The sequence below is a fragment of the Heterodontus francisci genome, chromosome 14 (assembly GCF_036365525.1).
Source record: "Heterodontus francisci isolate sHetFra1 chromosome 14, sHetFra1.hap1, whole genome shotgun sequence".
Taxonomy (NCBI): domain Eukaryota; kingdom Metazoa; phylum Chordata; class Chondrichthyes; order Heterodontiformes; family Heterodontidae; genus Heterodontus; species Heterodontus francisci.
Genome location: NC_090384.1, coordinates 95,072,421 through 95,086,857, shown reverse-complemented (window position 1 = coordinate 95,086,857; position 14,437 = coordinate 95,072,421). Strand labels below are relative to the sequence as shown.

Here is a 14,437-nt window from a genome sequence, read left to right as displayed (position 1 = left end):
TGCTGTTGGAGCTGCACCCATCCAGGCAAATGGACAGTATTCCATCACACTCCTGACTTGTGCTTTGTAGATGGTGAACAGGTTTTGGGGAGTCAGGAGGTGAATTACTCGCCGCAGGATTCCTAGCCTTGACCTGCTCTTGTAGCCACGGTATTTATATGGCTACTCCAGTTCAGTTTCTGGTCAATAGTAGTCCCTAGGATGTTGATAGCGGGGGATTTAGCGACAGTAATGCCATTGAATGTCAAAGGGCGATGGTTCGATTCTCTCGTTGGAGATGGGTCATTGCCTGGCACCTGTGTGGCGCGAATGTTACTTGCCACTTATCAGCCCAAGCCTGGATATTGTCCAGGTCTTGCTGCATTTCTACACGGACCGCTTCATTATCTGAGGAGTCACGAATGGTGCTGAACATTGTGCAATCATCAGCGAACATCCCCACTTCTGACCATATGATTGAAGGAAGGTCATTGATGAAGCAGCTGAAGATGGTTGGGCCTAGGACACTACCCTGAGGAACTCCTGCAGTGATGTCCTGGAGCTCAGATGATTGACCTCCAACAACCACAGCCATCTTCCTTTGCGCTTGGTATGACTCCAACCAGCAGAGTGTTTTCCCCCTGATTCCCATTGACTTCAGTTTTGCTAGGGCTCCTTGATGCCATACTCGGTCAAATGCTGCCTTGATGTCAAGGGCAGTCACTTTCACCTCACCTCTTGACTTCAGCTCTTTTGTCCATGTTTAAATCAAGGCTGTAATGAGGTCAGGAGCTGAGTGGCCCTGGCGGAACCCAAACTGAGCTTCACTGAGCAGGTTATTGCTAAGCATGTGCTGCTTGATGGCACTGTTGACACCTTCCATCACTTTACTGATGATCAAGAGTAGGCTGATGGGGCAGTAATTGGCTGGGTTGGACTTGTCCTGCTTTTTGTGTACAGGACATACCTGGGCAATTTTCCACATTGCAGGGTAGATGCCAGTGTTGTAGCTGTACTGGAACAGCTTGGCTAGGGGCGCGGCAAGTTCTGGAGCAGAGGTCTTCAGTACTATTGCCGGAATATTGTCAGGGCCCATGGGCTTTGCAGTATCCAGTGCCTTCAGTTTTTTTTTGATATCATGCAGAGTGAATCGAATTGGCTGAAGTCTGGCATCTGTGATGCTGGGGACTTCAGGAGGAGGCTGTGATGGATCATCAACTCGGCACTTCTGGCTGAAGATTGTTGCAAATGTTTCAGTCTTATCTTTCACATTGATGTGCTCGGCTCCCCTATCATTGAGGATGGGCATATTTGTGGAGCCACCTCCTCCAGTTAGTTGTTTAATTGTCCATCACCATTCATGGCTGGATGTGGCAGGACTGCAGAGCTTAGATCTGATCTGTTGGTTATGGGATCGCTTAGCTCTGTCTATTACAAGCTACTTATGCAGTTTGGCACGCAGATAGTCCTGTGTTGTACCTTCACCAGGTTGACACCTCATTTTGAGGTATGCCTAATGCTGCTCCTGGCATGCCCTCCTGCACTCTTCATTGAACCAGGGTTGGTCTCCTGGCTTGATGGTAATGGTAGAGTGGGGGATATGCCGGGGCATGAGGTTACAGATTGTGGTTGAGTACAATTCTGCTGCTGCTGATGGCCCACAGTGCCTCGTGGACGTCCAGTTTTGCAATGCTAGTTCTGTTCGAAATCTATCCCATTTAGCACGGTGGTAGTGCCACACAACACGAAGGAGGGTATCCTCAATGTGAAGGCGGTACTTAGTCTCCACGACGACTGTGCGGTGGTCGCTCCTACCAATACTGTCATGGACAGATGCATCTGCGGCAGACAGGTTGGTGAGGATGAGGTCAAGTATGTTTTTCCCTCTTGTTGGTTCCCTCACCACCTGCTGCAGACCCAGTCTAGCAGCTATGTCCTTTAGGACTCGGCCAGCTTGGTCAGTAGTGATGCTACCGAGTCACTCTTGGTGATGGATATTGAAGTCCCCCAGCCAGAGTACATTCTGTGCCCTTGCCGCCCTCAGTGCTTCCTCTAAGTGCTGTTCAACATGGAGGAGTACTGACTCATCAGCTGAGGGAGGGCAGTAGGTGGTAATCAGCAGGAGGTTTCCTTGTCCATGTTTGACCTGATGCCATGAGACTTCATGGGGTCCGGAGTCGATGTTGAGGACTCCCAGTGCAATTCCCTCCCTACTGTATACCACTGTGCCGCCACCTCTGCTGGGTCTGTCCTGCCGGTGGGACAGGACATACCCGGGGATGGTGATGGCAGTGTCTGGGACATTGTCTGTCAGGTATGATTCCGTGAGTATGACTATGTCAGGCTGTTGCTTGACTCGTCTGTGGGACAGCTCTCCCAATTTTGGCACAAGCCCCCATATGTTAGTAAGGAGGACTTTGTCAGGTCGACAGGGCTGGGTTTGCCATTGTCGTTTCCGGTGCCTCGGGTGATGCTGGGTGGTCCGTCCAGTTTCATTCCATTGCCACCAAATGCCATGTTTGGTAGACCAGTAGCATGCACCCTATCATGGAATCATAGAATAGCTACATCACATAAGGAGGCCATTTGGCCCATTGTGTCTGTGCCAGCTCTCTGCAAGAGTCACTCGCCTAGTCCCACTCCACCGCCTTTTCCTTGTAGCCATGCAAATTTTTTGTCTTCGGATAATTATTCAATTCTCTTTTGAAGGCCTCGATTGAGCCTGCCTCCAACACACTCTCAGGCAGTGCATTCCAGATCCTAACCAATTGCTGCATAAAGTTTTCCCTTATCTACCATTGCTTCTTTGCCAATCACCTTATATCGGTGCCCTCTGGTTCTGGATCCTTCGGCCAATGGGAACAGTTTCTCCCTATCTACTCTGTCCAGACCCCTCATGATCTTGAACACCTTTATCAAATCTCCTCTCAATCTTTTCTTCTCCAGGACAACAGCCCCAGCATCTATCCATGTAACTGAAGTAGTGGCCCTTGGAGTGTGTGTTGGAAGTATGCAGAGTCGGCAGATTGTGTATTGCTGATTTGACACTAAAGGAGCCAATTTTGACCTGAACACTTCAGCTTATGCCTTTTCTTTTCTTCACACAGCTGACCATGTGTTCAGCAGCCAGAAGGACCAATTCCCTCCCACTCCACCAGCTCTATTTAAAGGGATTATCAGCCACTCTCAGGTTAATTGCTGGTTGATTCCTACTGGCTGCTGCCTGGTTAGTCAAAGTGGTTTGTACTGTTGTTTAAAGTTGGTGAAGTCTGCAGGGATTGGTGTGGCACGTCCTAAAGGGTTTGGTTCTCACATCAAGAGTTCTGCTTAGACCACTTGCTCACTTCCCTTTGATCTGAAGAATAAGCAGAAGCAACACCGAGAAGGACAAGCTGCTGGAAGAGGGAGGAGGACAGGGAGAAAGGCTCAGCAGGAGACCATCGCCACCCAATGTCTTCAGAGAGCAATTTTCCTCCCTCCAATTCAGTGCGAAACAGTGTGTTAGATGCAATAAAATAAGAAAATGCTGGAAATACTCAGTGTGTGCGGAGAGAGGAACAGAGTTAACATTTCAGGTCCATGACTTTCATCAGAAGTGTGTATTAGATCTTTGTTTTGCTAAGGAGGTGCTCACTGAAAACTGCCACCTGGTGCATGAAGACCTGCAGCCTCAGAGCAGGGCAAGGATGGCGCTGCCAGTGGCTGTGAAGGTGATCATGGCCATGAACATCTTTGCATCAGCTCCTTCCAGGATGGAGCAGGGGACATCTGCAACATCTCACAGTTCTCCATCCACTGTTGTAAAGGGAGGTAACTCATCTACTATATGTAAAGAGAGGGTAATATGATCTCTGATCAGAGAGAAGCAGGTGCAGGGTGCATATGACGTCGCCAGGATACCAGGCTTCCTCATGTTTAGGGTGTCATTGACTGTACACGCTTTGCTTTGCAGACACCACATCTAAATTCAGAGATATACTACAAAGGTAAAGGGTTCCACTCTTTTTTTTTTTGTAGTCGTTCGTGGGATGTGAGCACTCCTGGCAAGGTCAGCATTTATTGCCCATCTCTGACCGCCCTTAAGACGGTAGTGGTGAGCCACCTTCTTGAACTGCTGCAGTCCATGTGGTGTAAGTACACCCACAGTGAATGTTTAAAATGGTAGATGAGGTGGCAATCAAATGGGCCGATTTGTTGTGGGTGATGTTAAGCTTCTTGAGTGTTGTTGGAGTTGCACTCATCTAGACAAGTGGAGAGTATTCCATCACTCTCCTGACTTGTGCCTTGTAGAAAGAGGACAACATTGTGGAGTCAGGAGGTGAGTTACTTGCTGCAGAATTCCCAGCCTCAGACTTGCTCTTTTTGCCATTGTATTTATTTGGCTGGTCCAGTTCAGTTTCTGGCCATTGGTAACACCCAGGATGTTGATAGTGGGGGATTCAGTGATGGTAATGCCATTGAATGTCAAGGGGAGATGGTTCGATTCTCTCTTGTTGGAGATGGTCATTGCCTGGCACCTGTGTGGTGCTAATGTTGCCTCCTCAATGTGTAGCCAGTGTGCGACCATGCTCAGTGCATCATGCAGGCCAATGCTGGGTATCCTGGGAACAGTTATGGAGCCTTTTATTCTGTGCCAGCCTGTTGTACCATCAGCATTTGAGCCACTACAAGAAACCAGAAGTTGATTACTGGGTGACAAGTGCTGTTTGCTGAACATATGGCTCATGATTCCAGTGTGCAACCCACCCACACATAAGCAGCATGCATATAACAAGGACCTTGTTGCCACGGGGAATGTTATCAAGCAGATCATTGGGATGTGTATGAATGCTTCTGCTGTTGGACCACTCTGGAGGAGCTTTGCAGTACTCACCAGTGTATGTAGTAAAATTCAGCTGTGACTCGGTAGCCCTCTTGCCTCTGAATTGTAAGGGTTTGGGTTCAAGTCCCACTCTCGGGCTTAAGTGCAAAAATCAAGGCTGACACTCCAGTGCAGTACTGAGGGAGTACTGCACTCAGAGGTGCTGTCTTTGGGTGAGACATTAAACTGCGGCCCCATCTGCTTTCTTGGGTGTACGTAAAAGATCCCATGGCCCTGTTTTAAAGAACAGCAGGGGAATTACCCCTGGTGTCTTGGCCAATAATTATCCCTCAATCAACATCACAAAAACAGATTATTTGATCATTATCACATAGCTGTTTGTGGGATCTTGCTTTGTGCATACTGGCTGCTGCTTTTCCTACATTATGACAGTGACTACACTTCAAAAAGTACGTTGTTGGTTGTAAAGTGCTTTGAGACATCCAGTGGCCATGAAAGGCGCTACATAAATGCAAGTCTTTCTTTTCTTTTTCGTGGTCTGCTGCATCCTGCACAACCTCACCACCATGAGGGTGCAGCCCTTACCACCAGATATATGGTGACCCGCTGAGGAGGACGAGGAAGGGAGGAGGCAACCAACACATCCTCTTTCTGGCCGGGCTACCTGTGACTGGCTCATCTGACTGTGGTACCAGTGAGCAAAATCCCAATTCCTCATTCAGCAAAAGTCTCAAAACTTACCATCCCTCTGTTATGGGCCATCACAGCATCCTCTTGGCCACAATGTTGAAATAAAAGCCAACACAAAACAAACATTCCAACAAACTTTACCGAACAAACCATCCAATATTCCATACAAAAGCCAATTAACCACCCAGATGCATTTCCTATGTGCCTGTCTCCCATGTGCCTTTACCTGTCCTAGTGCCCCTATGCAGTGCTATCCTAGTGGAAGGCTGCTTTCAGAGGAGGAGATTGCAGGTGTGTTCATCCAGCTGTAGCCTTCGAAGGCTGAGATGTGAGTGTGAAGCATGCAGCAGTGCTAAAAGTCTCCGGGTGAGGTGAAGCTATCAATATGAGTTATGAGTCATGGTTGATGCAGATTGTTGGCATGTGAGTGAAGTGGAGAGTGGTGAATTGAGCAGCGTGTGGGGCTTGGACAATTTAGTGTATGGGCTTTTGAAGGTGAATTCACTGACCTTGACCACTCGTGCAAGATCATTGAACTTCTTCCTGCACTTCGTCCAGGTCCTTGGGGGTGACGCTGCTTGCATAGAGTATCTAGTTCCACTGCCTTCACACAGTTTGTCTGGAGGGCCCCCTACGGATAGAGGACTTCTCGCCTTCTGTCCACCTCATGCACCAAAGCCTCCAGTGCTACATCAGAGAAACTTGGAGCATGCTCTCAGCCTTGTAGCACTGTATCCACTCTTCTTGCAGGTCAGACACTCTTTCCAAACCACTTCCAGCACCTGCTGCAGCCAGACTGCACCTTCCTTTTAAGACATGCAGACTGGCTTGACATAGTCCAGGCTGGCTTTAAGTGTTGCCAGCCTCGCACGTGCTTTGAGCCTCCTGCTGAGGTGTGCAGACACTTAGCCGCATATTTGGTGCTGGACTGAACGCAGTTATCCTGGAAATGTGCAGACAGCAGGAAGTTTGTGTGCTGCCTGCATCACAATAAACTGACATGGGGATAATCGCACATAGTGATACCTGCACCCGAATTTAGGGGATATCTAATTTTACCCCTGCTGTGTGTATCAGGACTTGGTCAAATTAGATAAATGAAGAAACTCGCAAACTTATATATTTTAAGTGGATATTTGAACAGCCTACACACAGTAACAATTAGATGCTAGTACATCCTTGAATATTTTCAATCTAGTTTTATATTTTTATTACTGAGGCAGTTTAAATAAGAGAGAATGGTCAACTAAGCACATGATGCATCATTAAACTGCTAGGTTCCGCTAATTAAGTCAGTGAATGTTGACATACAGTCACGGGTCTAATCAAACCAAAGGATATTGCATATTATAAAATTCAGAGCTGTGATGGTAAATACGAGTAAAATATAACAAATTTAAAAAAAGATAAATTAACATATAATTGTGTTGTACTTAATTTGTTACCTCTCCCATAACCACAGTTTTCTGTCACATTGCAAAGGGTCAAAGGGATTAAAAAGGGGACAGAAAGCCAGCCACTTCCTACTGTTCACTTATGACCTTGACAACATCTACTCAAGACCAGGAGCTAAAGATTCACTGGGAATCTGTGAAAATATTCTTCAACAATTGTGCTCTAGTTTAGCCCAGGAAGTCAGATCACTTCCTTCAACATGAGTATCAGAGTCATAGCTTTAAAGGGACACTCCAGGTAAACACATCTTTAATTTAGGAGCTACGCTGCACTCTGTCTCCATTCCCTATCTAACCACAGCAAGCCGGGTGGTATGTATAAAGAACATGAATGTCACTTTATAGTCCATTATTCACCTATATCTATCTTTTCTAGGTTTTATTTTATTGTGATATTTTCAATTCTGCCAAATCGACAATTTTCTTCCGTTTCATCTTATTCGCTGATGGAAACATTCAATTATGTACCTGAATATCAACATATCTTGCTTTTGAATTAAAAAAAAACAAATGGACTGTAAATGGAAATTAAGTGGTTCTCCACCAAAAGTCCTTTCATGTTAATATTCTGCACATTTTAACATTTTTAAAAATCCTGGTACCAACCTACCGATTTACAGTGTGTGAGCTGACTGTTAGTGACAGTGGAGTGTAAAATTAGGCATATATATATATCGAGAGTCTGACCCACACCTGTTTTTGTTGCTGGGCTAGGTTAAAAATCGAGGGTTACGTTACAAAGCCGGTCTCACTACTCAAATTTACACTCTAATACTGTAAAATTCAGTTCAATAAACTGTGTGACTGATGCCAAATACCATTTTGATGAGGGTGTTTGGAGTGTGTGTGGGGGGATCATCAATTACTTTTCAGGTTAGTTGTTGTTTGCTTGCAACTGGCTCTGACTGAGTTTGTCGAACTGCTTTGTGATTTCTAGTACTATTTAAAGTTGGTGAAGTCGACTGGAAGTGGTGTAGGACACAGTGAAGGCCTTGGTTCTGACTTCAAAGGCTCTGGTCAGACCACTTGCTCCCAGTCATGGGCACTTCAGCATGACAGGGCGATTGAGCAGAGGTAACACAGAGGGGGACAAGTTGCTCATAGAGGAAGGAGGAGGAGGGAGAGAAGGACTCTCAGCAGGAGGCCTTATCCACTAAGGGTCTTCTGAGAGTGTTCCTCTTACTTCAACCTCACAGGCAGCCCAGCAAACTCAGAGCGGAGTGAGAATCGCGCTGCCAATGGCTGCGAAGGTGACATGGCCAGAAATTTCTTTGCTTCAGGATCCTCCCAGGCTGGAGTAGGTGGCATCGCTAACAGCTTCCAATTTGGCAGTTTGCTGGAGAAGGGAGATGACCGACGCTCTTTATGCCAGAAGAGGGGAATGCACAGCATTGTCTCTGACCAGAGCAGGTACAATGGCGTGTCGGCTTGCCGGAATAGCGGACTTCACTATGGTGCACGGTGCCATCGATTGCACCCAGGCAGCTTTGCAGGTGCCCCATATAAGTGCAGAGATGGACTGCAACTGCAAAGGATTTCACTCCCTGAATGTGCAGTTGCTGTGTGACCATGCTCAGCACATAGTGCTGGTGAATGCCTGCTATCCTGGCAGCAGTTGTGCTGCCTTTATTCTGCATCAGTCCGCTGCTCCATTTGTATTTGAGTTGCCATGTCAAACCATAGGGTGGCTGCTGGGTGGGTGACCAGGGCTATCCGCTCTACACCTGGCTCATGACTCCCATCTGTAACCCAACCACCAGTGGGCAGCGTGCATATAATCAGAGCCATGGTGCCACACAAAACCTCATTGAGAGACCCTTGGGGTGCTCAAGCATTGCTTCTGCTGCCTGGACCACTCTGGGGAGCCCTGCAATATTCGCAAGGACAAGTGTCCTGATTCATCGTGGTGTTCTATCATGCACAACCTCACCGTCGTGAGGGCACAGCCCTTGCCACCGGGTGAGGAGCAGGAGGAAGGGAGTAGGCAACCCATACATCTCCTTTCTGGCCAGGCTATTTGTGATCACCTCACCTTTATCAGACAAACCATATTCCATACAAAAATCAATTAATCACCCCTGTGCATTTCCTTAGTACCTGACTTGTGGTTCCCTTTGCCTGGCCTACTGCTCCTACATAGTGCTACCCCAGTGGCTACAGCATAGCTGGTGGAAGGCTGCTGACTTTCAGTGGGGGAGACTGCAGATAGCATTGCAGGGCTTTAGATCGCACCACCTCAGCATGGGCAGCAGCAGTCTGGGCTGGCTGGCTGACAGGCAACAGAAGGGCACTGGCGGAGTGACAGTGGTGGGAGGATTAATGCTGTCACCCTGAGAGATGGCAGCAGGTTCATACTCCAAGCAGCCACTGCCACTCCCCCGGGAGTAAACCTAATAATCTGCCGAAGGACAAGTTGCTGGACTGTCGTGAGAGACTCTGCAAGCCACTTCCAGCACTGGTATCTGCAACCATGATGGCAGCAGTCTGACTCAGCATGGCAACAAGCTGAGATTGTGTGACTTCAGTCCGAGCTTCCACTGCAGCACTCAGACATTGGGTGGCTTTTCCTTCTGCTGCAGTGCAAGTTGAGACATCGGCCATCGGATGCCACATCATGGTTGGGTCTGCAAATGTTCTTATGGAGTTGTCCACCACTTCCACACTGGAAAGGATGGACTCCAAGGTATGCGCAAAGCTGAACCAGACTGTTCACACCTTTTGGTGCCCTATTTGACCCTGAGCTAAGCTTTCAATCCCATAGTCTCTCCATTATCAAGACAACCTACTTCCACTACTGTAACAATTCCTGTCTCCACCCTGCCTTAGCTCATCCACTGCTGAAACCACCATCCATGCCTTTGTTACCTCTAGACTTGACTGTTCAAATGCACTCCTGGATGGTCTCCCACATTCTACCCTGTGTAAACCTGAGAGGTCATTCAAAACTCTACCGCTCTTATCCTAACTCGCACCAAACCCTTTTCACCCAGCAGCCCTGTGCTCACTGACCGACCATTCTCTCCCGGTGCGGCAACTCCTCAATTTTAAAATTCTCATCCTTGCTTCCAAATTCCTCCCTGGCCTTGCTCCTTCCAACCTCTCCAATCTCGCCCAGCCCTACAACTCCCTGAGATCTCTGCGTTCCTCCAATTCTGGCCTTTTGCGCATCTTCATTTTAATCTCTGCACCAAAATGGCTGTGCTTTTAAATTTCTCTGCCCTAGCTCTGGAATTGCCTCCCTAAACCTCTGTACTTCTCTCTCCTCCTTATCTAAGTTGCTCCTTAAAACCTATCGCTTTGAACAAGCTTTTGGTCAGCAGTCCTAATATCCTTTTACATGACTCAGTGTCAAACCTCATTTGATAATGCTCCAATGAAGTGCCTTGGGATGTTTTACTATGGGAAAGGTGCTATATAAATGCAAGTTGTTGTTCCTATATTTCGATGCATACTACACGCACACGGGTCTGGTTCCTGATTCTGCCATTACAGTACTAGCTTCTATCCTACCCGAGAAGTCACTAATTGGAGTTAATTCTCACTTACCCACCTGGCATTGCAGGTACAGACCCACTTTGTCAAAGACTGAACTTTTATCCTGACCAAATTCACTTTCTTACCTTCTCTCAGCATAAAATGGCTTTAATCTATTCATTAAAACAACCTCCAATTACAAAGTTGTGACCAGAACGGACAAATGAATCCATTCATCAATATTAAAGATTTTGTATGAGGTTTATAATCTACTCTGTATTAGCAATGATGTTAATAATGACGCATTACAGATATATTTTGTTATTCTTGTGGGTGCACTGTAATCAGATATTATATCGGGCACATTTTGCAGTCAGAATGAATATTAATTAGCCAGTTGTAGTGAGTAAATTGTTTGCATTTATTGATTAGACTTGTTCCAAATGAATACTGATGGAGCCTTCCAAAATAGCCTTCTATTTTAACTAAGAAACAAAATTTTGAAAATACAGGTAAAAAATACATAACTAAGCACGCAACATGTTACACTCAGCCACAGTTATTTTGGAAAGCTGTCATTCATCCAAGTTCACCAGGCCATTGAGCTAATAGAACTGCATGCTTCGTCAGTTGAGATTAGCTTAGTTCCTTCTCTTTGTGAACCTGAATTAGTGACGAGGAGATGTTTGCTCAAAGAACTGCAGAATTTTCCACGTATGTAAATTTGCAGGCAATTACCGTAATTAAATTCTGGAGCCCTGCTTTCAGAGGCCTCCTCTGCAATGCTTTTTTATGCGTAGCTCAGAATTCACTTTGCAGAGAGACCAGATGGCTAATGATGTGGATTGAGCCGTCAGGACCCCATTACACACTTGATTTGTTCTTTGCTGTTGAAAACTGGAGCATGGGTACCAGTAACAAATATCATAGTGCCCAGACAGGCTTTCATGTATATGTGTCATGGCTGTTCTTATCTTCACTGGAGTTAAGCTCTGATGCCGGAAGGTTAGAATGGATAGGTTCAATATGAGAGGGGTGAATATTTAGAATGATTTTCCCAGGGAGGTGATTGAGGTTGATAACATTGAAAAGTTCCAAGGGGGAGTTGGGTAGGCATTTGGTGAGAAAATCAATTTGAGGGATATTGGTAGTGAACTGTATATTCTGGTTCTAAAAACCTGGGTCAGCCATATGGACTAAAAAGGTATTTTCCAGTCCAGCACATTGCTTTGAGACTATCCATATGTCGGGATATCCATGCATACTGGTTGGTCTTCTTCCTGATTCAACTGTGGTGAAATTACAGCAGTATGCTTTGACTCACTTTCTCGAGTCCTTTTTGGCTTCCAGCTGGGTTTGCATATGATGAAGGGTCACTGACCTGAAACGTTAACTCTGCTTCTGTCTCCACAGATGTGGCCAGACCTGCTGGGTATTTCCAGCATTTCTTGTTTCTGTTGCATATGACTACTTAGTTTCACCTAGTTGAGCCATATAGTTGAATCGTTTGTCAGCGCTGACTAAGCTTATCTCAGCTGGGGTGATGGTAGGGATCTATGCTGAGCTCAGTGGCCTTCGGTTGGGAAGGGAAACATTGTTCAGTGTTATGCCCCCAGGCCTCCCCGCTGCCCATAGTCCATCAGTAGAACTCACCAGTGGAAATGCAGGTGTATGAACAAACAGAAGTTGAGGACACAGGTACTCTCCCATGTGATGCTCAGCTGTGGCTCAGTCGGCAGTACTTTTGCCTCTATAGGTAGAAGGTTCTGAGTTCAAGTCCCATACCAGGACTGGAGCACAAAATTCAAAGCTGATAGTCCACAGCAGTATTGAGGGAGTGTGGCACTGTTGGAGTTGCTGCCTTTTGGATCAGTCATTAAGCTGGGGCCCTGTCATGTGGATGTAAAAGATACTGTGGCACTGTTTCAAAGAAGAGCAGGGGATAGTTATCCTTCAAATAACAGCACAAAAGCAGATTATGCGGCCATTATCATGTTGCTGTTTGTGGAACTTTGCTGTGTGCAAATTGGCTTCGAAAGTACTTAATTGGCTGTAAAGTGCTTTGGGACATCCTGTGATTGTGAAAGGTGCTATAGAAATGCAAGTATGTCTCTTTTTCTCTCCTGTGGTCAGGTGACTCTGACATTACCTTTCGAGGCTCAGACATGAGTAATTGTCAGCAAAGAGAGGAGGGCAGAAAGTTAAAAACAAAAGTACTGTTGTGTTCAGATAAGCACTTGGGGAATGGGGGGAAACCCATGATCAGATTTTAGTTTACACACAACCCTGACATACCTACCGTAATTGCTCAAACTACTGTTCTGAAAATGAGTTCCACAAGAGGTTGTAGCATCTTTACAGTGGTGTCCTGGAGCTAAATAAAGGAATGGGAAATAACAACAACTTGCATTTATACAGCACCTTTTTAATGTGGTAAAAATTCCCAAGGCACTTCATAGGAGCAATAATCAGAGAAAAATGAGATGCTGAGCCACATAAGGAGATAAGAGGACCAAAAGCTTGGATAAAGCGGTAGCTTTTAAGGAGCATCTTAGAGGAGGAAAGACAGGTAGAGAGGACAAGTGGTTGAGGGAGGGAATTCCAGATCTTCAGGCCAAGGCAGCCGAAGGCACGGATGTCAATGGTGGAATGATTACAATCAGGGATGAGGAAGAGGCCAGTTTTGGAAGAGCGCGGACATCGTGAAGGCCTGTAGGGCTGAAGGGAGGAGTGAAGCCAAGAAGGGGTTTAAAAACAATGTGCGAATTTTAAAGTGAGGCACTCCTGACCAAACAGAGATACCTTTTGCCTTAGTTTACACAACTTAACATTTTGTTAGTGTACAGTTTTTTAAAAGGACCACTTAAAGTTTCTTGCAACCAATGTTCCCTCTAAGCCGCACAAGTGTGCAGCCACGCAGTGACCAGGAATGTGCTGTGCCAAGAACAATACGCCACACACAAGCAATGTTCCCTTTAAGATACACGGCCACACACAGCAACTATCAGGCTGCACACAGCAAATAGAAGTTAGAGGGACGTTGCATGCAACACATCAGCCATAACTTGAATTCCAATGGGGATTATTCTCTGCCAATGTCAGCTAACCCAGTTCCAGGTGATTGGAATTGAACCAACAATGGTGACAAAAAAAGCAAGCAGCTGAGACACAAATTGTACTGTTCTAGTCACAGCTGACACTCTCAAATGACAGTATAGGGTTGAATCTCAACACCCAAAAACGATTGGTTTGTGGTCTCCTCATCAAGGGAGATGAGGACAGCTTCAGGGACAGGATAAGACTCTCCACCCACCACCCCAACCCCCCCACACCGGCTCCCCAAGCTCAACCCCATCAGAAACCGCCCAATCCCCCCAATACACCACTACCTCCCCCCACAAGCTCCCACAGGCTATGGTCTGCTCTGGAGTGTTCCCCGCCCGACTAGAAGCCAAGCTTGTCAATCAGATTCCATTCCGGGTGAGACATTAGTCAAGGACAAAAGAGGCATGCTGTGGAGTCAAAACTCCATGCTGGTAAAACTGAATCTCCAGGTTTCCTGACAGAAGGTCTGTACCCCCCAACCACCCACCCACTCCCCCACCCCGTCCCTGTCAATATACCAACCTTACAGCACAGGAGCAGGTCATTGGAGGTGTTCAGGAAAGATGGGAAAGAAAGAAAAGGAGGAGAAGTAATGGTCTTGATTTAAGGAGAGCATTACAGTGTTTGAGAGAGAGAATGTCCTAGAGGGATCGAGGACAGAATCTATTTGGCTACAGCTTAGGAAGAAAAGAGATGCAACTATATTGCTTGATGTAGTCTATAGGCCACCAGCCAGTGGAATAGATGTAGAGGAACAAATTTGCAAAGAAATATCAGAAAGGTGCAAGAATTATAGTTATAATGGGGGACTTTAATTATCTTAATATAGACTGGGATAGTAGTAGTGTAAAGGGCAGAGAGGGGCAGGAAAATTTTCTACAGTAGTCTATTTCTAGTCCAACAAAAAAGGAGG

At 46.3% G+C, this 14,437-nt stretch overlaps 1 protein-coding gene across 10 annotated transcripts in view; it reads left to right on the top strand.

Annotated features, from left to right (window-relative positions):
• shank2b (SH3 and multiple ankyrin repeat domains 2b) overlaps nucleotides 1–14,437 on the top strand; it is a 1,108,014-nt gene that overhangs the window by 58,704 nt on the left and 1,034,873 nt on the right. The window lies entirely within an intron of this gene.